The 21227-nt window shown below is 54.5% G+C and overlaps 24 non-coding genes across 24 annotated transcripts; 15 read left to right on the forward strand and 9 right to left on the reverse strand.

The window, feature by feature from the left end:
• Positions 1 to 611: 611 nt before the first annotated feature.
• TRNAL-UAA (transfer RNA leucine (anticodon UAA)) lies at positions 612 to 694 on the reverse strand. The gene has a single exon. It is a non-coding gene; the product is annotated as a tRNA-Leu (tRNA).
• An 890-nt stretch (positions 695 to 1584) lies between these two features.
• Positions 1585 to 1656, forward strand: TRNAE-CUC (transfer RNA glutamic acid (anticodon CUC)). The gene has a single exon. It is a non-coding gene; the product is annotated as a tRNA-Glu (tRNA).
• Positions 1657 to 1996: 340 nt separating this feature from the next.
• TRNAE-CUC (transfer RNA glutamic acid (anticodon CUC)) lies at positions 1997 to 2068 on the forward strand. Its single transcript has one exon. It is a non-coding gene; the product is annotated as a tRNA-Glu (tRNA).
• A 904-nt stretch (positions 2069 to 2972) lies between these two features.
• On the reverse strand, positions 2973 to 3055 carry TRNAL-UAA (transfer RNA leucine (anticodon UAA)). The gene has a single exon. It is a non-coding gene; the product is annotated as a tRNA-Leu (tRNA).
• Positions 3056 to 4362: 1307 nt separating this feature from the next.
• Positions 4363 to 4434, forward strand: TRNAE-CUC (transfer RNA glutamic acid (anticodon CUC)). The gene has a single exon. It is a non-coding gene; the product is annotated as a tRNA-Glu (tRNA).
• Positions 4435 to 5349: 915 nt separating this feature from the next.
• TRNAL-UAA (transfer RNA leucine (anticodon UAA)) lies at positions 5350 to 5432 on the reverse strand. The gene has a single exon. It is a non-coding gene; the product is annotated as a tRNA-Leu (tRNA).
• Positions 5433 to 6722: 1290 nt separating this feature from the next.
• Positions 6723 to 6794, forward strand: TRNAE-CUC (transfer RNA glutamic acid (anticodon CUC)). Its single transcript has one exon. It is a non-coding gene; the product is annotated as a tRNA-Glu (tRNA).
• Positions 6795 to 7698: 904 nt separating this feature from the next.
• Positions 7699 to 7781, reverse strand: TRNAL-UAA (transfer RNA leucine (anticodon UAA)). The gene has a single exon. It is a non-coding gene; the product is annotated as a tRNA-Leu (tRNA).
• An 894-nt stretch (positions 7782 to 8675) lies between these two features.
• TRNAE-CUC (transfer RNA glutamic acid (anticodon CUC)) lies at positions 8676 to 8747 on the forward strand. Its single transcript has one exon. It is a non-coding gene; the product is annotated as a tRNA-Glu (tRNA).
• A 340-nt stretch (positions 8748 to 9087) lies between these two features.
• Positions 9088 to 9159, forward strand: TRNAE-CUC (transfer RNA glutamic acid (anticodon CUC)). The gene has a single exon. It is a non-coding gene; the product is annotated as a tRNA-Glu (tRNA).
• A 915-nt stretch (positions 9160 to 10074) lies between these two features.
• On the reverse strand, positions 10075 to 10157 carry TRNAL-UAA (transfer RNA leucine (anticodon UAA)). The gene has a single exon. It is a non-coding gene; the product is annotated as a tRNA-Leu (tRNA).
• Positions 10158 to 11047: 890 nt separating this feature from the next.
• On the forward strand, positions 11048 to 11119 carry TRNAE-CUC (transfer RNA glutamic acid (anticodon CUC)). Its single transcript has one exon. It is a non-coding gene; the product is annotated as a tRNA-Glu (tRNA).
• Positions 11120 to 11459: 340 nt separating this feature from the next.
• TRNAE-CUC (transfer RNA glutamic acid (anticodon CUC)) lies at positions 11460 to 11531 on the forward strand. Its single transcript has one exon. It is a non-coding gene; the product is annotated as a tRNA-Glu (tRNA).
• Positions 11532 to 12435: 904 nt separating this feature from the next.
• Positions 12436 to 12518, reverse strand: TRNAL-UAA (transfer RNA leucine (anticodon UAA)). Its single transcript has one exon. It is a non-coding gene; the product is annotated as a tRNA-Leu (tRNA).
• Positions 12519 to 13805: 1287 nt separating this feature from the next.
• Positions 13806 to 13877, forward strand: TRNAE-CUC (transfer RNA glutamic acid (anticodon CUC)). The gene has a single exon. It is a non-coding gene; the product is annotated as a tRNA-Glu (tRNA).
• A 903-nt stretch (positions 13878 to 14780) lies between these two features.
• Positions 14781 to 14863, reverse strand: TRNAL-UAA (transfer RNA leucine (anticodon UAA)). The gene has a single exon. It is a non-coding gene; the product is annotated as a tRNA-Leu (tRNA).
• An 890-nt stretch (positions 14864 to 15753) lies between these two features.
• Positions 15754 to 15825, forward strand: TRNAE-CUC (transfer RNA glutamic acid (anticodon CUC)). The gene has a single exon. It is a non-coding gene; the product is annotated as a tRNA-Glu (tRNA).
• Positions 15826 to 16165: 340 nt separating this feature from the next.
• On the forward strand, positions 16166 to 16237 carry TRNAE-CUC (transfer RNA glutamic acid (anticodon CUC)). The gene has a single exon. It is a non-coding gene; the product is annotated as a tRNA-Glu (tRNA).
• A 904-nt stretch (positions 16238 to 17141) lies between these two features.
• Positions 17142 to 17224, reverse strand: TRNAL-UAA (transfer RNA leucine (anticodon UAA)). Its single transcript has one exon. It is a non-coding gene; the product is annotated as a tRNA-Leu (tRNA).
• An 894-nt stretch (positions 17225 to 18118) lies between these two features.
• On the forward strand, positions 18119 to 18190 carry TRNAE-CUC (transfer RNA glutamic acid (anticodon CUC)). The gene has a single exon. It is a non-coding gene; the product is annotated as a tRNA-Glu (tRNA).
• Positions 18191 to 18530: 340 nt separating this feature from the next.
• Positions 18531 to 18602, forward strand: TRNAE-CUC (transfer RNA glutamic acid (anticodon CUC)). Its single transcript has one exon. It is a non-coding gene; the product is annotated as a tRNA-Glu (tRNA).
• Positions 18603 to 19517: 915 nt separating this feature from the next.
• TRNAL-UAA (transfer RNA leucine (anticodon UAA)) lies at positions 19518 to 19600 on the reverse strand. Its single transcript has one exon. It is a non-coding gene; the product is annotated as a tRNA-Leu (tRNA).
• Positions 19601 to 20490: 890 nt separating this feature from the next.
• Positions 20491 to 20562, forward strand: TRNAE-CUC (transfer RNA glutamic acid (anticodon CUC)). Its single transcript has one exon. It is a non-coding gene; the product is annotated as a tRNA-Glu (tRNA).
• Positions 20563 to 20902: 340 nt separating this feature from the next.
• On the forward strand, positions 20903 to 20974 carry TRNAE-CUC (transfer RNA glutamic acid (anticodon CUC)). The gene has a single exon. It is a non-coding gene; the product is annotated as a tRNA-Glu (tRNA).
• Positions 20975 to 21227: the final 253 nt, after the last annotated feature.

The following is a 21227-nucleotide window of genomic DNA, read 5'->3' on the forward strand; positions in this document are numbered from 1 at the left end:
GCCCGGGACCCTGGGGCAGAGGGCTGCAGAAATGGTTGCGTACCGGTTTGGAGGAGAAAAGCAGGGGAGGGAGGGGTCGTAGCTGCTTGATTTGCATACAGAGCTGTGGTCTGCTGGGAAAGTGCAGCCTTTGGAGCTTGGCAAAGGCTTCGCAAGGGGCCCGAGCATTGCCCTCGCCCCGTTTGTTGACAGGTTCTCCTTCTATGGGCTGAAGGGCCCTGTAGCCTGATTTGAGGTTGGACGCTCTATTATTCACAGGGGTGTACCGGGCCTAGACGGTGACTGGCTGACCCGTCAGGGCATCGCCCGTTTGGAAGCCCGTGAGGAAGCGGAGGCGGGAATCCCTGCCCAATTTTCTTTTGGGGTGGTAGGGCTGTTGGCGGGGTTGCACAAGCTCTGCCAACTTTGGCGGCTTAAGCTTGGGATGCGAGGGACATGGTACAAAAATGCAAAGGTTTTCCAGGAAAAGAGTCTACGGGCAACGATTCCTTGTTGCTCTTTTCAGGTGAACTCAAGCCTCAGGGCTTTGAGGTAGGGGCACTGCCTACAGACAGCAGGAAAGGGCTTGTGCGAAGCTGCTGCCGCATTTAGGTAAGAAGAGTAAAAACCTGTACCAGGAGTGGGGCTCGAACCCACGCGGACACTTGTCCATTGGATCTTAAGTCCAACGCCTTAACCACTCGGCCATCCTGGTGAGCTGCTGCAAAGGGCTTCGAATTGAATCTTTGCTGTTTCAGCAGCAGGCGAACAAGTGGAAAACCAGCCCAGAGTGCCCCCTGCAGGAGGTTGGATGGAATTGGCTTGCGAGCGGCAAACGTCTCTCACTTAACAGCATTACAATAGCCTCCAGCTGACTGCAAGTACGGTTGCGGAAACCTCCCGGGTGCTGCAGTCGTTTCCCCGGTGGCCTAGTGGTGAGGATTTGGTGCTTTCACTGCCACGGGCCTGGCTTCGAGTCCCCGACCAGAGTGTGTGCTTTGAGTAAAGGTGGTCTAGGGCAGTCCAGAGGCAGGCTGAGCCTCGAAGGCTGGTGCAGGCCTTGGTGTGCGAGCCCGAAAAAAGGGCAGCTCCTATGTCATCCCTTCTTGCCCTCCGGCACTTGCTGTACAAGCAAAGCCCCCTTTGAACTCTGCATGGTAACCCTGCTGTGTCTCGCAGGCAATCATGGCCTGCCGCCTTTTAATAAACGTGCTCTCCCACGAAGCAGTTCTCCTAAGGAGGGTTAGTTGTGAGTGTGCATCTTCAGCGGCAGCCTCTAGGGGGAGCTTCAGCACTGACCCACAAAAGCTCATAGCGAGGAAGGCTGTCCTTTCAGGAGAGCAAGACAGGAATATCAGCGCTTGGAAGTGAAAGCGCAAACGTTCCCAAAGTGATGCTGTCTTCAATCTCTAAGCTCCCCTTTTCGCAGACCATCACAAGTGTTTTTGTTTTCTTTCTTTCTTTCTTTCTTTCTTTATTTCTTTATTTATTAGCAGAAACGGCCCCCGAAGACCTGCAGGCACTGGTGCCCATTGTAGCAGAGGCCCTCAGCCTTTGGACTCGGACGCCACCATCTGAGCGACACGCAACGGGGTGCACCCACCGTCCCTGGTGGTCTAGTGGTTAGGATTAGGCGCTCTCACCGCCGCGGCCTGGGTTCGATTCCCGGTCAGGGAAGGAGCTCTTTTAACAACTGACATTTTTATTTACAGCAATGCAGTTAACTGGCGACCGGAAATCTTGCTCCCAGATGCAGATTTGCGTGCACAAAATGGAGGAAGTGCCCTCAGCGCGACGCAAAACGTGTTTATGGCAGAGTCCCATTCATTCTCCTGTCGCTGCGGAAAGACTGCCCTTGACGCAAAAAAGGCAGCTTCCTTTTTCACCGCTGGAGAGAACCTATCTGCTCGGCCCTCCCCCTCTCTTCCCAGTCCCCCAATGGACTGGCCTTTGAGGCACCTGCAGGCATTGTGCACTCGGACACCACTGCCCGGCCTTCCCGAGTTGTCCAGCGGTCTCCCTGGTGGTCTAGTGGTTAGGATTCGGCGCTCTCACCGCCGCGGCCCGGGTTCGATTCCCGGTCAGGGAAGAGAGGCTTTTACTGAATGACATTTTTACAGAAATTCAAACAACTGCGTCTCAAAAAATATTTCTTTCAAATGTAGCTTCACTCACAGGCAATAGCGGCGTGGCTCCCCTGGCGGTAACTCCAAGCATCTTTTCAGCATGGTCCCTTACCGGAAGCTGTCGCCGCTAGAAGTGGGCCTGTGCCCCAAAAAGGAAGCTTTCTTTCTTCCAAAGCTGTAGAGAAAATATTAGTCCTGTCGCCCTGCCAAAGCCGAGCTCGCCCACCATCCCTAGCCTCATCAGACCAAGACCTTGCCCGGGACCCTGGGGCAGAGGGCTGCAGAAATGGTTGCGTACCGGTTTGGAGGAGAAAAGCAGGGGAGGGAGGGGTCGTAGCTGCTTGATTTGCATACAGAGCTGTGGTCTGCTGGGAAAGTGCAGCCTTTGGAGCTTGGCAAAGGCTTCGCAAGGGGCCCGAGCATTGCCCTCGCCCCGTTTGTTGACAGGTTCTCCTTCTATGGGCTGAAGGGCCCTGTAGCCTGATTTGAGGTTGGACGCTCTATTATTCACAGGGGTGTACCGGGCCTAGACGGTGACTGGCTGACCCGTCAGGGCATCGCCCGTTTGGAAGCCCGTTTCGGAAGCGGAGGCGGGAATCCCTGCCCAATTTTCTTTTGGGGTGGTAGGGCTGTTGGCGGGGTTGCACAAGCTCTGCCAACTTTGGCGGCTTAAGCTTGGGATGCGAGGGACATGGTACAAAAATGCAAAGGTTTTCCAGGAAAAGAGTCTACGGGCAACGATTCCTTGTTGCTCTTTTCAGGTGAACTCAAGCCTCAGGGCTTTGAGGTAGGGGCACTGCCTACAGACAGCAGGAAAGGGCTTGTGCGAAGCTGCTGCCGCATTTAGGTAAGAAGAGTAAAAACCTGTACCAGGAGTGGGGCTCGAACCCACGCGGACACTTGTCCATTGGATCTTAAGTCCAACGCCTTAACCACTCGGCCATCCTGGTGAGCTGCTGCAAAGGGCTTCGAATTGAATCTTTGCTGTTTCAGCAGCAGGCGAACAAGTGGAAAACCAGCCCAGAGTGCCCCCTGCAGGAGGTTGGATGGAATTGGCTTGCGAGCGGCAAACGTCTCTCACTTAACAGCATTACAATAGCCTCCAGCTGACTGCAAGTACGGTTGCGGAAACCTCCCGGGTGCTGCAGTCGTTTCCCCGGTGGCCTAGTGGTGAGGATTTGGTGCTTTCACTGCCACGGGCCTGGCTTCGAGTCCCCGACCAGAGTGTGTGCTTTGAGTAAAGGTGGTCTAGGGCAGTCCAGAGGCAGGCTGAGCCTCGAAGGCTGGTGCAGGCCTTGGTGTGCGAGCCCGAAAAAAGGGCAGCTCCTATGTCATCCCTTCTTGCCCTCCGGCACTTGCTGTACAAGCAAAGCCCCCTTTGAACTCTGCATGGTAACCCTGCTGTGTCTCGCAGGCAATCATGGCCTGCCGCCTTTTAATAAACGTGCTCTCCCACGAAGCAGTTCTCCTAAGGAGGGTTAGTTGTGAGTGTGCATCTTCAGCGGCAGCCTCTAGGGGGAGCTTCAGCACTGACCCACAAAAGCTCATAGCGAGGAAGGCTGTCCTTTCAGGAGAGCAAGACAGGAATATCAGCGCTTGGAAGTGAAAGCGCAAACGTTCCCAAAGTGATGCTGTCTTCAATCTCTAAGCTCCCCTTTTCGCAGACCATCACAAGTGTTTTTGTTTTCTTTCTTTCTTTCTTTCTTTCTTTCTTTCTTTCTTTCTTTCTTTCTTTCTTTATTTCTTTATTTATTAGCAGAAACGGCCCCCGAAGACCTGCAGGCACTGGTGCCCATTGTAGCAGAGGCCCTCAGCCTTTGGACTCGGACGCCACCATCTGAGCGACACGCAACGGGGTGCACCCACCGTCCCTGGTGGTCTAGTGGTTAGGCCCGGGTTCGATTCCCGGTCAGGGAAGGAGCTCTTTTAACAACTGACATTTTTATTTACAGCAATGCAGTTAACTGGCGACCGGAAATCTTGCTCCCAGATGCAGATTTGCGTGCACAAAATGGAGGAAGTGCCCTCAGCGCGACGCAAAACGTGTTTATGGCAGAGTCCCATTCATTCTCCTGTCGCTGCGGAAAGACTGCCCTTGACGCAAAAAAGGCAGCTTCCTTTTTCACCGCTGGAGAGAACCTATCTGCTCGGCCCTCCCCCTCTCTTCCCAGTCCCCCAATGGACTGGCCTTTGAGGCACCTGCAGGCATTGTGCACTCGGACACCACTGCCCGGCCTTCCCGAGCTGTCCAGCGGTCTCCCTGGTGGTCTAGTGGTTAGGATTCGGCGCTCTCACCGCCGCGGCCCGGGTTCGATTCCCGGTCAGGGAAGAGAGGCTTTTACTGAATGACATTTTTACAGAAATTCAAACAACTGCGTCTCAAAAAATATTTCTTTCAAATGTAGCTTCACTCACAGGCAATAGCGGCGTGGCTCCCCTGGCGGTAACTCCAAGCATCTTTTCAGCATGGTCCCTTACCGGAAGCTGTCGCCGCTAGAAGTGGGCCTGTGCCCCAAAAAGGAAGCTTTCTTTCTTCCAAAGCTGTAGAGAAAATATTAGTCCTGTCGCCCTGCCAAAGCCGAGCTCGCCCACCATCCCTAGCCTCATCAGACCAAGACCTTGCCCGGGACCCTGGGGCAGAGGGCTGCAGAAATGGTTGCGTACCGGTTTGGAGGAGAAAAGCAGGGGAGGGAGGGGTCGTAGCTGCTTGATTTGCATACAGAGCTGTGGTCTGCTGGGAAAGTGCAGCCTTTGGAGCTTGGCAAAGGCTTCGCAAGGGGCCCGAGCATTGCCCTCGCCCCGTTTGTTGACAGGTTCTCCTTCTATGGGCTGAAGGGCCCTGTAGCCTGATTTGAGGTTGGACGCTCTATTATTCACAGGGGTGTACCGGGCCTAGACGGTGACTGGCTGACCCGTCAGGGCATCGCCCGTTTGGAAGCCCGTTTCGGAAGCCGTGAGGAAGCGGAGGCGGGAATCCCTGCCCAATTTTCTTTTGGGGTGGTAGGGCTGTTGGCGGGGTTGCACAAGCTCTGCCAACTTTGGCGGCTTAAGCTTGGGATGCGAGGGACATGGTACAAAAATGCAAAGGTTTTCCAGGAAAAGAGTCTACGGGCAACGATTCCTTGTTGCTCTTTTCAGGTGAACTCAAGCCTCAGGGCTTTGAGGTAGGGGCACTGCCTACAGACAGCAGGAAAGGGCTTGTGCGAAGCTGCTGCCGCATTTAGGTAAGAAGAGTAAAAACCTGTACCAGGAGTGGGGCTCGAACCCACGCGGACACTTGTCCATTGGATCTTAAGTCCAACGCCTTAACCACTCGGCCATCCTGGTGAGCTGCTGCAAAGGGCTTCGAATTGAATCTTTGCTGTTTCAGCAGCAGGCGAACAAGTGGAAAACCAGCCCAGAGTGCCCCCTGCAGGAGGTTGGATGGAATTGGCTTGCGAGCGGCAAACGTCTCTCACTTAACAGCATTACAATAGCCTCCAGCTGACTGCAAGTACGGTTGCGGAAACCTCCCGGGTGCTGCAGTCGTTTCCCCGGTGGCCTAGTGGTGAGGATTTGGTGCTTTCACTGCCACGGGCCTGGCTTCGAGTCCCCGACCAGAGTGTGTGCTTTGAGTAAAGGTGGTCTAGGGCAGTCCAGAGGCAGGCTGAGCCTCGAAGGCTGGTGCAGGCCTTGGTGTGCGAGCCCGAAAAAAGGGCAGCTCCTATGTCATCCCTTCTTGCCCTCCGGCACTTGCTGTACAAGCAAAGCCCCCTTTGAACTCTGCATGGTAACCCTGCTGTGTCTCGCAGGCAATCATGGCCTGCCGCCTTTTAATAAACGTGCTCTCCCACGAAGCAGTTCTCCTAAGGAGGGTTAGTTGTGAGTGTGCATCTTCAGCGGCAGCCTCTAGGGGGAGCTTCAGCACTGACCCACAAAAGCTCATAGCGAGGAAGGCTGTCCTTTCAGGAGAGCAAGACAGGAATATCAGCGCTTGGAAGTGAAAGCGCAAACGTTCCCAAAGTGATGCTGTCTTCAATCTCTAAGCTCCCCTTTTCGCAGACCATCACAAGTGTTTTTGTTTTCTTTCTTTCTTTCTTTCTTTCTTTATTTCTTTATTTATTAGCAGAAACGGCCCCCGAAGACCTGCAGGCACTGGTGCCCATTGTAGCAGAGGCCCTCAGCCTTTGGACTCGGACGCCACCATCTGAGCGACACGCAACGGGGTGCACCCACCGTCCCTGGTGGTCTAGTGGTTAGGATTCGCCGCGGCCCGGGTTCGATTCCCGGTCAGGGAAGGAGCTCTTTTAACAACTGACATTTTTATTTACAGCAATGCAGTTAACTGGCGACTGGAAATCTTGCTCCCAGATGCAGATTTGCGTGCACAAAATGGAGGAAGTGCCCTCAGCGCGACGCAAAACGTGTTTATGGCAGAGTCCCATTCATTCTCCTGTCGCTGCGGAAAGACTGCCCTTGACGCAAAAAAGGCAGCTTCCTTTTTCACCGCTGGAGAGAACCTATCTGCTCGGCCCTCCCCCTCTCTTCCCAGTCCCCCAATGGACTGGCCTTTGAGGCACCTGCAGGCATTGTGCACTCGGACACCACTGCCCGGCCTTCCCGAGCTGTCCAGCGGTCTCCCTGGTGGTCTAGTGGTTAGGATTCGGCGCTCTCACCGCCGTGGCCCGGGTTCGATTCCCGGTCAGGGAAGAGAGGCTTTTACTGAATGACATTTTTACAGAAATTCAAACAACTGCGTCTCAAAAAATATTTCTTTCAAATGTAGCTTCACTCACAGGCAATAGCGGCGTGGCTCCCCTGGCGGTAACTCCAAGCATCTTTTCAGCATGGTCCCTTACCGGAAGCTGTCGCCGCTAGAAGTGGGCCTGTGCCCCAAAAAGGAAGCTTTCTTTCTTCCAAAGCTGTAGAGAAAATATTAGTCCTGTCGCCCTGCCAAAGCCGAGCTCGCCCACCATCCCTAGCCTCATCAGACCAAGACCTTGCCCGGGACCCTGGGGCAGAGGGCTGCAGAAATGGTTGCGTACCGGTTTGGAGGAGAAAAGCAGGGGAGGGAGGGGTCGTAGCTGCTTGATTTGCATACAGAGCTGTGGTCTGCTGGGAAAGTGCAGCCTTTGGAGCTTGGCAAAGGCTTCGCAAGGGGCCCGAGCATTGCCCTCGCCCCGTTTGTTGACAGGTTCTCCTTCTATGGGCTGAAGGGCCCTGTAGCCTGATTTGAGGTTGGACGCTCTATTATTCACAGGGGTGTACCGGGCCTAGACGGTGACTGGCTGACCCGTCAGGGCATCGCCCGTTTGGAAGCCCGTTTCGGAAGCGGAGGCGGGAATCCCTGCCCAATTTTCTTTTGGGGTGGTAGGGCTGTTGGCGGGGTTGCACAAGCTCTGCCAACTTTGGCGGCTTAAGCTTGGGATGCGAGGGACATGGTACAAAAATGCAAAGGTTTTCCAGGAAAAGAGTCTACGGGCAACGATTCCTTGTTGCTCTTTTCAGGTGAACTCAAGCCTCAGGGCTTTGAGGTAGGGGCACTGCCTACAGACAGCAGGAAAGGGCTTGTGCGAAGCTGCTGCCGCATTTAGGTAAGAAGAGTAAAAACCTGTACCAGGAGTGGGGCTCGAACCCACGCGGACACTTGTCCATTGGATCTTAAGTCCAACGCCTTAACCACTCGGCCATCCTGGTGAGCTGCTGCAAAGGGCTTCGAATTGAATCTTTGCTGTTTCAGCAGCAGGCGAACAAGTGGAAAACCAGCCCAGAGTGCCCCCTGCAGGAGGTTGGATGGAATTGGCTTGCGAGCGGCAAACGTCTCTCACTTAACAGCATTACAATAGCCTCCAGCTGACTGCAAGTACGGTTGCGGAAACCTCCCGGGTGCTGCAGTCGTTTCCCCGGTGGCCTAGTGGTGAGGATTTGGTGCTTTCACTGCCACGGGCCTGGCTTCGAGTCCCCGACCAGAGTGTGTGCTTTGAGTAAAGGTGGTCTAGGGCAGTCCAGAGGCAGGCTGAGCCTCGAAGGCTGGTGCAGGCCTTGGTGTGCGAGCCCGAAAAAAGGGCAGCTCCTATGTCATCCCTTCTTGCCCTCCGGCACTTGCTGTACAAGCAAAGCCCCCTTTGAACTCTGCATGGTAACCCTGCTGTGTCTCGCAGGCAATCATGGCCTGCCGCCTTTTAATAAACGTGCTCTCCCACGAAGCAGTTCTCCTAAGGAGGGTTAGTTGTGAGTGTGCATCTTCAGCGGCAGCCTCTAGGGGGAGCTTCAGCACTGACCCACAAAAGCTCATAGCGAGGAAGGCTGTCCTTTCAGGAGAGCAAGACAGGAATATCAGCGCTTGGAAGTGAAAGCGCAAACGTTCCCAAAGTGATGCTGTCTTCAATCTCTAAGCTCCCCTTTTCGCAGACCATCACAAGTGTTTTTGTTTTCTTTCTTTCTTTCTTTCTTTATTTCTTTATTTATTTATTTATTAGCAGAAACGGCCCCCGAAGACCTGCAGGCACTGGTGCCCATTGTAGCAGAGGCCCTCAGCCTTTGGACTCGGACGCCACCATCTGAGCGACACGCAACGGGGTGCACCCACCGTCCCTGGTGGTCTAGTGGTTAGGATTCGGCGCTCTCACCGCTGCGGCCCGGGTTCGATTCCCGGTCAGGGAAGGAGCTCTTTTAACAACTGACATTTTTATTTACAGCAATGCAGTTAACTGGCGACCGGAAATCTTGCTCCCAGATGCAGATTTGCGTGCACAAAATGGAGGAAGTGCCCTCAGCGCGACGCAAAACGTGTTTATGGCAGAGTCCCATTCATTCTCCTGTCGCTGCGGAAAGACTGCCCTTGACGCAAAAAAGGCAGCTTCCTTTTTCACCGCTGGAGAGAACCTATCTGCTCGGCCCTCCCCCTCTCTTCCCAGTCCCCCAATGGACTGGCCTTTGAGGCACCTGCAGGCATTGTGCACTCGGACACCACTGCCCGGCCTTCCCGAGCTGTCCAGCGGTCTCCCTGGTGGTCTAGTGGTTAGGATTCGGCGCTCTCACCGCCGCGGCCCGGGTTCGATTCCCGGTCAGGGAAGAGAGGCTTTTACTGAATGACATTTTTACAGAAATTCAAACAACTGCGTCTCAAAAAATATTTCTTTCAAATGTAGCTTCACTCACAGGCAATAGCGGCGTGGCTCCCCTGGCGGTAACTCCAAGCATCTTTTCAGCATGGTCCCTTACCGGAAGCTGTCGCCGCTAGAAGTGGGCCTGTGCCCCAAAAAGGAAGCTTTCTTTCTTCCAAAGCTGTAGAGAAAATATTAGTCCTGTCGCCCTGCCAAAGCCGAGCTCGCCCACCATCCCTAGCCTCATCAGACCAAGACCTTGCCCGGGACCCTGGGGCAGAGGGCTGCAGAAATGGTTGCGTACCGGTTTGGAGGAGAAAAGCAGGGGAGGGAGGGGTCGTAGCTGCTTGATTTGCATACAGAGCTGTGGTCTGCTGGGAAAGTGCAGCCTTTGGAGCTTGGCAAAGGCTTCGCAAGGGGCCCGAGCATTGCCCTCGCCCCGTTTGTTGACAGGTTCTCCTTCTATGGGCTGAAGGGCCCTGTAGCCTGATTTGAGGTTGGACGCTCTATTATTCACAGGGGTGTACCGGGCCTAGACGGTGACTGGCTGACCCGTCAGGGCATCGCCCGTTTGGAAGCCCGTTTCGGAAGCCGTGAGGAAGCGGAGGCGGGAATCCCTGCCCAATTTTCTTTTGGGGTGGTAGGGCTGTTGGCGGGGTTGCACAAGCTCTGCCAACTTTGGCGGCTTAAGCTTGGGATGCGAGGGACATGGTACAAAAATGCAAAGGTTTTCCAGGAAAAGAGTCTACGGGCAACGATTCCTTGTTGCTCTTTTCAGGTGAACTCAAGCCTCAGGGCTTTGAGGTAGGGGCACTGCCTACAGACAGCAGGAAAGGGCTTGTGCGAAGCTGCTGCCGCATTTAGGTAAGAAGAGTAAAAACCTGTACCAGGAGTGGGGCTCGAACCCACGCGGACACTTGTCCATTGGATCTTAAGTCCAACGCCTTAACCACTCGGCCATCCTGGTGAGCTGCTGCAAAGGGCTTCGAATTGAATCTTTGCTGTTTCAGCAGCAGGCGAACAAGTGGAAAACCAGCCCAGAGTGCCCCCTGCAGGAGGTTGGATGGAATTGGCTTGCGAGCGGCAAACGTCTCTCACTTAACAGCATTACAATAGCCTCCAGCTGACTGCAAGTACGGTTGCGGAAACCTCCCGGGTGCTGCAGTCGTTTCCCCGGTGGCCTAGTGGTGAGGATTTGGTGCTTTCACTGCCACGGGCCTGGCTTCGAGTCCCCGACCAGAGTGTGTGCTTTGAGTAAAGGTGGTCTAGGGCAGTCCAGAGGCAGGCTGAGCCTCGAAGGCTGGTGCAGGCCTTGGTGTGCGAGCCCGAAAAAAGGGCAGCTCCTATGTCATCCCTTCTTGCCCTCCGGCACTTGCTGTACAAGCAAAGCCCCCTTTGAACTCTGCATGGTAACCCTGCTGTGTCTCGCAGGCAATCATGGCCTGCCGCCTTTTAATAAACGTGCTCTCCCACGAAGCAGTTCTCCTAAGGAGGGTTAGTTGTGAGTGTGCATCTTCAGCGGCAGCCTCTAGGGGGAGCTTCAGCACTGACCCACAAAAGCTCATAGCGAGGAAGGCTGTCCTTTCAGGAGAGCAAGACAGGAATATCAGCGCTTGGAAGTGAAAGCGCAAACGTTCCCAAAGTGATGCTGTCTTCAATCTCTAAGCTCCCCTTTTCGCAGACCATCACAAGTGTTTTTGTTTTCTTTCTTTCTTTCTTTCTTTCTTTATTTCTTTATTTATTAGCAGAAACGGCCCCCGAAGACCTGCAGGCACTGGTGCCCATTGTAGCAGAGGCCCTCAGCCTTTGGACTCGGACGCCACCATCTGAGCGACACGCAACGGGGTGCACCCACCGTCCCTGGTGGTCTAGTGGTTAGGATTAGGCGCTCTCACCGCCGCGGCCTGGGTTCGATTCCCGGTCAGGGAAGGAGCTCTTTTAACAACTGACATTTTTATTTACAGCAATGCAGTTAACTGGCGACCGGAAATCTTGCTCCCAGATGCAGATTTGCGTGCACAAAATGGAGGAAGTGCCCTCAGCGCGACGCAAAACGTGTTTATGGCAGAGTCCCATTCATTCTCCTGTCGCTGCGGAAAGACTGCCCTTGACGCAAAAAAGGCAGCTTCCTTTTTCACCGCTGGAGAGAACCTATCTGCTCGGCCCTCCCCCTCTCTTCCCAGTCCCCCAATGGACTGGCCTTTGAGGCACCTGCAGGCATTGTGCACTCGGACACCACTGCCCGGCCTTCCCGAGTTGTCCAGCGGTCTCCCTGGTGGTCTAGTGGTTAGGATTCGGCGCTCTCACCGCCGCGGCCCGGGTTCGATTCCCGGTCAGGGAAGAGAGGCTTTTACTGAATGACATTTTTACAGAAATTCAAACAACTGCGTCTCAAAAAATATTTCTTTCAAATGTAGCTTCACTCACAGGCAATAGCGGCGTGGCTCCCCTGGCGGTAACTCCAAGCATCTTTTCAGCATGGTCCCTTACCGGAAGCTGTCGCCGCTAGAAGTGGGCCTGTGCCCCAAAAAGGAAGCTTTCTTTCTTCCAAAGCTGTAGAGAAAATATTAGTCCTGTCGCCCTGCCAAAGCCGAGCTCGCCCACCATCCCTAGCCTCATCAGACCAAGACCTTGCCCGGGACCCTGGGGCAGAGGGCTGCAGAAATGTTTGCGTACCGGTTTGGAGGAGAAAAGCAGGGGAGGGAGGGGTCGTAGCTGCTTGATTTGCATACAGAGCTGTGGTCTGCTGGGAAAGTGCAGCCTTTGGAGCTTGGCAAAGGCTTCGCAAGGGGCCCGAGCATTGCCCTCGCCCCGTTTGTTGACAGGTTCTCCTTCTATGGGCTGAAGGGCCCTGTAGCCTGATTTGAGGTTGGACGCTCTATTATTCACAGGGGTGTACCGGGCCTAGACGGTGACTGGCTGACCCGTCAGGGCATCGCCCGTTTGGAAGCCCGTTTCGGAAGCGGAGGCGGGAATCCCTGCCCAATTTTCTTTTGGGGTGGTAGGGCTGTTGGCGGGGTTGCACAAGCTCTGCCAACTTTGGCGGCTTAAGCTTGGGATGCGAGGGACATGGTACAAAAATGCAAAGGTTTTCCAGGAAAAGAGTCTACGGGCAACGATTCCTTGTTGCTCTTTTCAGGTGAACTCAAGCCTCAGGGCTTTGAGGTAGGGGCACTGCCTACAGACAGCAGGAAAGGGCTTGTGCGAAGCTGCTGCCGCATTTAGGTAAGAAGAGTAAAAACCTGTACCAGGAGTGGGGCTCGAACCCACGCGGACACTTGTCCATTGGATCTTAAGTCCAACGCCTTAACCACTCGGCCATCCTGGTGAGCTGCTGCAAAGGGCTTCGAATTGAATCTTTGCTGTTTCAGCAGCAGGCGAACAAGTGGAAAACCAGCCCAGAGTGCCCCCTGCAGGAGGTTGGATGGAATTGGCTTGCGAGCGGCAAACGTCTCTCACTTAACAGCATTACAATAGCCTCCAGCTGACTGCAAGTACGGTTGCGGAAACCTCCCGGGTGCTGCAGTCGTTTCCCCGGTGGCCTAGTGGTGAGGATTTGGTGCTTTCACTGCCACGGGCCTGGCTTCGAGTCCCCGACCAGAGTGTGTGCTTTGAGTAAAGGTGGTCTAGGGCAGTCCAGAGGCAGGCTGAGCCTCGAAGGCTGGTGCAGGCCTTGGTGTGCGAGCCCGAAAAAAGGGCAGCTCCTATGTCATCCCTTCTTGCCCTCCGGCACTTGCTGTACAAGCAAAGCCCCCTTTGAACTCTGCATGGTAACCCTGCTGTGTCTCGCAGGCAATCATGGCCTGCCGCCTTTTAATAAACGTGCTCTCCCACGAAGCAGTTCTCCTAAGGAGGGTTAGTTGTGAGTGTGCATCTTCAGCGGCAGCCTCTAGGGGGAGCTTCAGCACTGACCCACAAAAGCTCATAGCGAGGAAGGCTGTCCTTTCAGGAGAGCAAGACAGGAATATCAGCGCTTGGAAGTGAAAGCGCAAACGTTCCCAAAGTGATGCTGTCTTCAATCTCTAAGCTCCCCTTTTCGCAGACCATCACAAGTGTTTTTGTTTTCTTTCTTTCTTTCTTTCTTTCTTTCTTTCTTTATTTCTTTATTTATTAGCAGAAACGGCCCCCAAAGACCTGCAGGCACTGGTGCCCATTGTAGCAGAGGCCCTCAGCCTTTGGACTCGGACGCCACCATCTGAGCGACACGCAACGGGGTGCACCCACCGTCCCTGGTGGTCTAGTGGTTAGGCCCGGGTTCGATTCCCGGTCAGGGAAGGAGCTCTTTTAACAACTGACATTTTTATTTACAGCAATGCAGTTAACTGGCGACCGGAAATCTTGCTCCCAGATGCAGATTTGCGTGCACAAAATGGAGGAAGTGCCCTCAGCGCGACGCAAAACGTGTTTATGGCAGAGTCCCATTCATTCTCCTGTCGCTGCGGAAAGACTGCCCTTGACGCAAAAAAGGCAGCTTCCTTTTTCACCGCTGGAGAGAACCTATCTGCTCGGCCCTCCCCCTCTCTTCCCAGTCCCCCAATGGACTGGCCTTTGAGGCACCTGCAGGCATTGTGCACTCGGACACCACTGCCCGGCCTTCCCGAGCTGTCCAGCGGTCTCCCTGGTGGTCTAGTGGTTAGGATTCGGCGCTCTCACCGCCGCGGCCCGGGTTCGATTCCCGGTCAGGGAAGAGAGGCTTTTACTGAATGACATTTTTACAGAAATTCAAACAACTGCGTCTCAAAAAATATTTCTTTCAAATGTAGCTTCACTCACAGGCAATAGCGGCGTGGCTCCCCTGGCGGTAACTCCAAGCATCTTTTCAGCATGGTCCCTTACCGGAAGCTGTCGCCGCTAGAAGTGGGCCTGTGCCCCAAAAAGGAAGCTTTCTTTCTTCCAAAGCTGTAGAGAAAATATTAGTCCTGTCGCCCTGCCAAAGCCGAGCTCGCCCACCATCCCTAGCCTCATCAGACCAAGACCTTGCCCGGGACCCTGGGGCAGAGGGCTGCAGAAATGGTTGCGTACCGGTTTGGAGGAGAAAAGCAGGGGAGGGAGGGGTCGTAGCTGCTTGATTTGCATACAGAGCTGTGGTCTGCTGGGAAAGTGCAGCCTTTGGAGCTTGGCAAAGGCTTCGCAAGGGGCCCGAGCATTGCCCTCGCCCCGTTTGTTGACAGGTTCTCCTTCTATGGGCTGAAGGGCCCTGTAGCCTGATTTGAGGTTGGACGCTCTATTATTCACAGGGGTGTACCGGGCCTAGACGGTGACTGGCTGACCCGTCAGGGCATCGCCCGTTTGGAAGCCCGTGAGGAAGCGGAGGCGGGAATCCCTGCCCAATTTTCTTTTGGGGTGGTAGGGCTGTTGGCGGGGTTGCACAAGCTCTGCCAACTTTGGCGGCTTAAGCTTGGGATGCGAGGGACATGGTACAAAAATGCAAAGGTTTTCCAGGAAAAGAGTCTACGGGCAACGATTCCTTGTTGCTCTTTTCAGGTGAACTCAAGCCTCAGGGCTTTGAGGTAGGGGCACTGCCTACAGACAGCAGGAAAGGGCTTGTGCGAAGCTGCTGCCGCATTTAGGTAAGAAGAGTAAAAACCTGTACCAGGAGTGGGGCTCGAACCCACGCGGACACTTGTCCATTGGATCTTAAGTCCAACGCCTTAACCACTCGGCCATCCTGGTGAGCTGCTGCAAAGGGCTTCGAATTGAATCTTTGCTGTTTCAGCAGCAGGCGAACAAGTGGAAAACCAGCCCAGAGTGCCCCCTGCAGGAGGTTGGATGGAATTGGCTTGCGAGCGGCAAACGTCTCTCACTTAACAGCATTACAATAGCCTCCAGCTGACTGCAAGTACGGTTGCGGAAACCTCCCGGGTGCTGCAGTCGTTTCCCCGGTGGCCTAGTGGTGAGGATTTGGTGCTTTCACTGCCACGGGCCTGGCTTCGAGTCCCCGACCAGAGTGTGTGCTTTGAGTAAAGGTGGTCTAGGGCAGTCCAGAGGCAGGCTGAGCCTCGAAGGCTGGTGCAGGCCTTGGTGTGCGAGCCCGAAAAAAGGGCAGCTCCTATGTCATCCCTTCTTGCCCTCCGGCACTTGCTGTACAAGCAAAGCCCCCTTTGAACTCTGCATGGTAACCCTGCTGTGTCTCGCAGGCAATCATGGCCTGCCGCCTTTTAATAAACGTGCTCTCCCACGAAGCAGTTCTCCTAAGGAGGGTTAGTTGTGAGTGTGCATCTTCAGCGGCAGCCTCTAGGGGGAGCTTCAGCACTGACCCACAAAAGCTCATAGCGAGGAAGGCTGTCCTTTCAGGAGAGCAAGACAGGAATATCAGCGCTTGGAAGTGAAAGCGCAAACGTTCCCAAAGTGATGCTGTCTTCAATCTCTAAGCTCCCCTTTTCGCAGACCATCACAAGTGTTTTTGTTTTCTTTCTTTCTTTCTTTCTTTCTTTATTTCTTTATTTATTAGCAGAAACGGCCCCCGAAGACCTGCAGGCACTGGTGCCCATTGTAGCAGAGGCCCTCAGCCTTTGGACTCGGACGCCACCATCTGAGCGACACGCAACGGGGTGCACCCACCGTCCCTGGTGGTCTAGTGGTTAGGATTCGGGGCTCTCACCGCCGCGGCCCGGGTTCGATTCCCGGTCAGGGAAGGAGCTCTTTTAACAACTGACATTTTTATTTACAGCAATGCAGTTAACTGGCGACTGGAAATCTTGCTCCCAGATGCAGATTTGCGTGCACAAAATGGAGGAAGTGCCCTCAGCGCGACGCAAAACGTGTTTATGGCAGAGTCCCATTCATTCTCCTGTCGCTGCGGAAAGACTGCCCTTGACGCAAAAAAGGCAGCTTCCTTTTTCACCGCTGGAGAGAACCTATCTGCTCGGCCCTCCCCCTCTCTTCCCAGTCCCCCAATGGACTGGCCTTTGAGGCACCTGCAGGCATTGTGCACTCGGACACCACTGCCCGGCCTTCCCGAGCTGTCCAGCGGTCTCCCTGGTGGTCTAGTGGTTAGGATTCGGCGCTCTCACCGCCGTGGCCCGGGTTCGATTCCCGGTCAGGGAAGAGAGGCTTTTACTGAATGACATTTTTACAGAAATTCAAACAACTGCGTCTCAAAAAATATTTCTTTCAAATGTAGCTTCACTCACAGGCAATAGCGGCGTGGCTCCCCTGGCGGTAACTCCAAGCATCTTTTCAGCATGGTCCCTTACCGGAAGCTGTCGCCGCTAGAAGTGGGCCTGTGCCCCAAAAAGGAAGCTTTCTTTCTTCCAAAGCTGTAGAGAAAATATTAGTCCTGTCGCCCTGCCAAAGCCGAGCTCGCCCACCATCCCTAGCCTCATCAGACCAAGACCTTGCCCGGGACCCTGGGGCAGAGGGCTGCAGAAATGGTTGCGTACCGGTTTGGAGGAGAAAAGCAGGGGAGGGAGGGGTCGTAGCTGCTTGATTTGCATACAGAGCTGTGGTCTGCTGGGAAAGTGCAGCCTTTGGAGCTTGGCAAAGGCTTCGCAAGGGGCCCGAGCATTGCCCTCGCCCCGTTTGTTGACAGGTTCTCCTTCTATGGGCTGAAGGGCCCTGTAGCCTGATTTGAGGTTGGACGCTCTATTATTCACAGGGGTGTACCGGGCCTAGACGGTGACTGGCTGACCCGTCAGGGCATCGCCCGTTTGGAAGCCCGTTTCGGAAGCGGAGGCGGGAATCCCTGCCCAATTTTCTTTTGGGGTGGTAGGGCTGTTGGCGGGGTTGCACAAGCTCTGCCAACTTTGGCGGCTTAAGCTTGGGATGCGAGGGACATGGTACAAAAATGCAAAGGTTTTCCAGGAAAAGAGTCTACGGGCAACGATTCCTTGTTGCTCTTTTCAGGTGAACTCAAGCCTCAGGGCTTTGAGGTAGGGGCACTGCCTACAGACAGCAGGAAAGGGCTTGTGCGAAGCTGCTGCCGCATTTAGGTAAGAAGAGTAAAAACCTGTACCAGGAGTGGGGCTCGAACCCACGCGGACACTTGTCCATTGGATCTTAAGTCCAACGCCTTAACCACTCGGCCATCCTGGTGAGCTGCTGCAAAGGGCTTCGAATTGAATCTTTGCTGTTTCAGCAGCAGGCGAACAAGTGGAAAACCAGCCCAGAGTGCCCCCTGCAGGAGGTTGGATGGAATTGGCTTGCGAGCGGCAAACGTCTCTCACTTAACAGCATTACAATAGCCTCCAGCTGACTGCAAGTACGGTTGCGGAAACCTCCCGGGTGCTGCAGTCGTTTCCCCGGTGGCCTAGTGGTGAGGATTTGGTGCTTTCACTGCCACGGGCCTGGCTTCGAGTCCCCGACCAGAGTGTGTGCTTTGAGTAAAGGTGGTCTAGGGCAGTCCAGAGGCAGGCTGAGCCTCGAAGGCTGGTGCAGGCCTTGGTGTGCGAGCCCGAAAAAAGGGCAGCTCCTATGTCATCCCTTCTTGCCCTCCGGCACTTGCTGTACAAGCAAAGCCCCCTTTGAACTCTGCATGGTAACCCTGCTGTGTCTCGCAGGCAATCATGGCCTGCCGCCTTTTAATAAACGTGCTCTCCCACGAAGCAGTTCTCCTAAGGAGGGTTAGTTGTGAGTGTGCATCTTCAGCGGCAGCCTCTAGGGGGAGCTTCAGCACTGACCCACAAAAGCTCATAGCGAGGAAGGCTGTCCTTTCAGGAGAGCAAGACAGGAATATCAGCGCTTGGAAGTGAAAGCGCAAACGTTCCCAAAGTGATGCTGTCTTCAATCTCTAAGCTCCCCTTTTCGCAGACCATCACAAGTGTTTTTGTTTTCTTTCTTTCTTTCTTTCTTTATTTCTTTATTTATTTATTTATTAGCAGAAACGGCCCCCGAAGACCTGCAGGCACTGGTGCCCATTGTAGCAGAGGCCCTCAGCCTTTGGACTCGGACGCCACCATCTGAGCGACACGCAACGGGGTGCACCCACCGTCCCTGGTGGTCTAGTGGTTAGGATTCGGCGCTCTCACCGCTGCGGCCCGGGTTCGATTCCCGGTCAGGGAAGGAGCTCTTTTAACAACTGACATTTTTATTTACAGCAATGCAGTTAACTGGCGACCGGTAATCTTGCTCCCAGATGCAGATTTGCGTGCACAAAATGGAGGAAGTGCCCTCAGCGCGACGCAAAACGTGTTTATGGCAGAGTCCCATTCATTCTCCTGTCGCTGCGGAAAGACTGCCCTTGACGCAAAAAAGGCAGCTTCCTTTTTCACCGCTGGAGAGAACCTATCTGCTCGGCCCTCCCCCTCTCTTCCCAGTCCCCCAATGGACTGGCCTTTGAGGCACCTGCAGGCATTGTGCACTCGGACACCACTGCCCGGCCTTCCCGAGCTGTCCAGCGGTCTCCCTGGTGGTCTAGTGGTTAGGATTCGGCGCTCTCACCGCCGCGGCCCGGGTTCGATTCCCGGTCAGGGAAGAGAGGCTTTTACTGAATGACATTTTTACAGAAATTCAAACAACTGCGTCTCAAAAAATATTTCTTTCAAATGTAGCTTCACTCACAGGCAATAGCGGCGTGGCTCCCCTGGCGGTAACTCCAAGCATCTTTTCAGCATGGTCCCTTACCGGAAGCTGTCGCCGCTAGAAGTGGGCCTGTGCCCCAAAAAGGAAGCTTTCTTTCTTCCAAAGCTGTAGAGAAAATATTAGTCCTGTCGCCCTGCCAAAGCCGAGCTCGCCCACCATCCCTAGCCTCATCAGACCAAGACCTTGCCCGGGACCCTGGGGCAGAGGGCTGCAGAAATGGTTGCGTACCGGTTTGGAGGAGAAAAGCAGGGGAGGGAGGGGTCGTAGCTGCTTGATTTGCATACAGAGCTGTGGTCTGCTGGGAAAGTGCAGCCTTTGGAGCTTGGCAAAGGCTTCGCAAGGGGCCCGAGCATTGCCCTCGCCCCGTTTGTTGACAGGTTCTCCTTCTATGGGCTGAAGGGCCCTGTAGCCTGATTTGAGGTTGGACGCTCTATTATTCACAGGGGTGTACCGGGCCTAGACGGTGACTGGCTGACCCGTCAGGGCATCGCCCGTTTGGAAGCCCGTTTCGGAAGCCGTGAGGAAGCGGAGGCGGGAATCCCTGCCCAATTTTCTTTTGGGGTGGTAGGGCTGTTGGCGGGGTTGCACAAGCTCTGCCAACTTTGGCGGCTTAAGCTTGGGATGCGAGGGACATGGTACAAAAATGCAAAGGTTTTCCAGGAAAAGAGTCTACGGGCAACGATTCCTTGTTGCTCTTTTCAGGTGAACTCAAGCCTCAGGGCTTTGAGGTAGGGGCACTGCCTACAGACAGCAGGAAAGGGCTTGTGCGAAGCTGCTGCCGCATTTAGGTAAGAAGAGTAAAAACCTGTACCAGGAGTGGGGCTCGAACCCACGCGGACACTTGTCCATTGGATCTTAAGTCCAACGCCTTAACCACTCGGCCATCCTGGTGAGCTGCTGCAAAGGGCTTCGAATTGAATCTTTGCTGTTTCAGCAGCAGGCGAACAAGTGGAAAACCAGCCCAGAGTGCCCCCTGCAGGAGGTTGGATGGAATTGGCTTGCGAGCGGCAAACGTCTCTCACTTAACAGCATTACAATAGCCTCCAGCTGACTGCAAGTACGGTTGCGGAAACCTCCCGGGTGCTGCAGTCGTTTCCCCGGTGGCCTAGTGGTGAGGATTTGGTGCTTTCACTGCCACGGGCCTGGCTTCGAGTCCCCGACCAGAGTGTGTGCTTTGAGTAAAGGTGGTCTAGGGCAGTCCAGAGGCAGGCTGAGCCTCGAAGGCTGGTGCAGGCCTTGGTGTGCGAGCCCGAAAAAAGGGCAGCTCCTATGTCATCCCTTCTTGCCCTCCGGCACTTGCTGTACAAGCAAAGCCCCCTTTGAACTCTGCATGGTAACCCTGCTGTGTCTCGCAGGCAATCATGGCCTGCCGCCTTTTAATAAACGTGCTCTCCCACGAAGCAGTTCTCCTAAGGAGGGTTAGTTGTGAGTGTGCATCTTCAGCGGCAGCCTCTAGGGGGAGCTTCAGCACTGACCCACAAAAGCTCATAGCGAGGAAGGCTGTCCTTTCAGGAGAGCAAGACAGGAATATCAGCGCTTGGAAGTGAAAGCGCAAACGTTCCCAAAGTGATGCTGTCTTCAATCTCTAAGCTCCCCTTTTCGCAGACCATCACAAGTGTTTTTGTTTTCTTTCTTTCTTTCTTTCTTTCTTTATTTCTTTATTTATTAGCAGAAACGGCCCCCGAAGACCTGCAGGCACTGGTGCCCATTGTAGCAGAGGCCCTCAGCCTTTGGACTCGGACGCCACCATCTGAGCGACACGCAACGGGGTGCACCCACCGTCCCTGGTGGTCTAGTGGTTAGGATTAGGCGCTCTCACCGCCGCGGCCTGGGTTCGATTCCCGGTCAGGGAAGGAGCTCTTTTAACAACTGACATTTTTATTTACAGCAATGCAGTTAACTGGCGACCGGAAATCTTGCTCCCAGATGCAGATTTGCGTGCACAAAATGGAGGAAGTGCCCTCAGCGCGACGCAAAACGTGTTTATGGCAGAGTCCCATTCATTCTCCTGTCGCTGCGGAAAGACTGCCCTTGACGCAAAAAAGGCAGCTTCCTTTTTCACCGCTGGAGAGAACCTATCTGCTCGGCCCTCCCCCTCTCTTCCCAGTCCCCCAATGGACTGGCCTTTGAGGCACCTGCAGGCATTGTGCACTCGGACACCACTGCCCGGCCTTCCCGAGTTGTCCAGCGGTCTCCCTGGTGGTCTAGTGGTTAGGATTCGGCGCTCTCACCGCCGCGGCCCGGGTTCGATTCCCGGTCAGGGAAGAGAGGCTTTTACTGAATGACATTTTTACAGAAATTCAAACAACTGCGTCTCAAAAAATATTTCTTTCAAATGTAGCTTCACTCACAGGCAATAGCGGCGTGGCTCCCCTGGCGGTAACTCCAAGCATCTTTTCAGCATGGTCCCTTACCGGAAGCTGTCGCCGCTAGAAGTGGGCCTGTGCCCCAAAAAGGAAGCTTTCTTTCTTCCAAAGCTGTAGAGAAAATATTAGTCCTGTCGCCCTGCCAAAGCCGA

Source organism: Ambystoma mexicanum, chromosome 5p, assembly GCF_040938575.1.
Source record: "Ambystoma mexicanum isolate Mex_15411 chromosome 5p, UKY_AmexF1_1, whole genome shotgun sequence".
NCBI lineage: Eukaryota > Metazoa > Chordata > Amphibia > Caudata > Ambystomatidae > Ambystoma > Ambystoma mexicanum.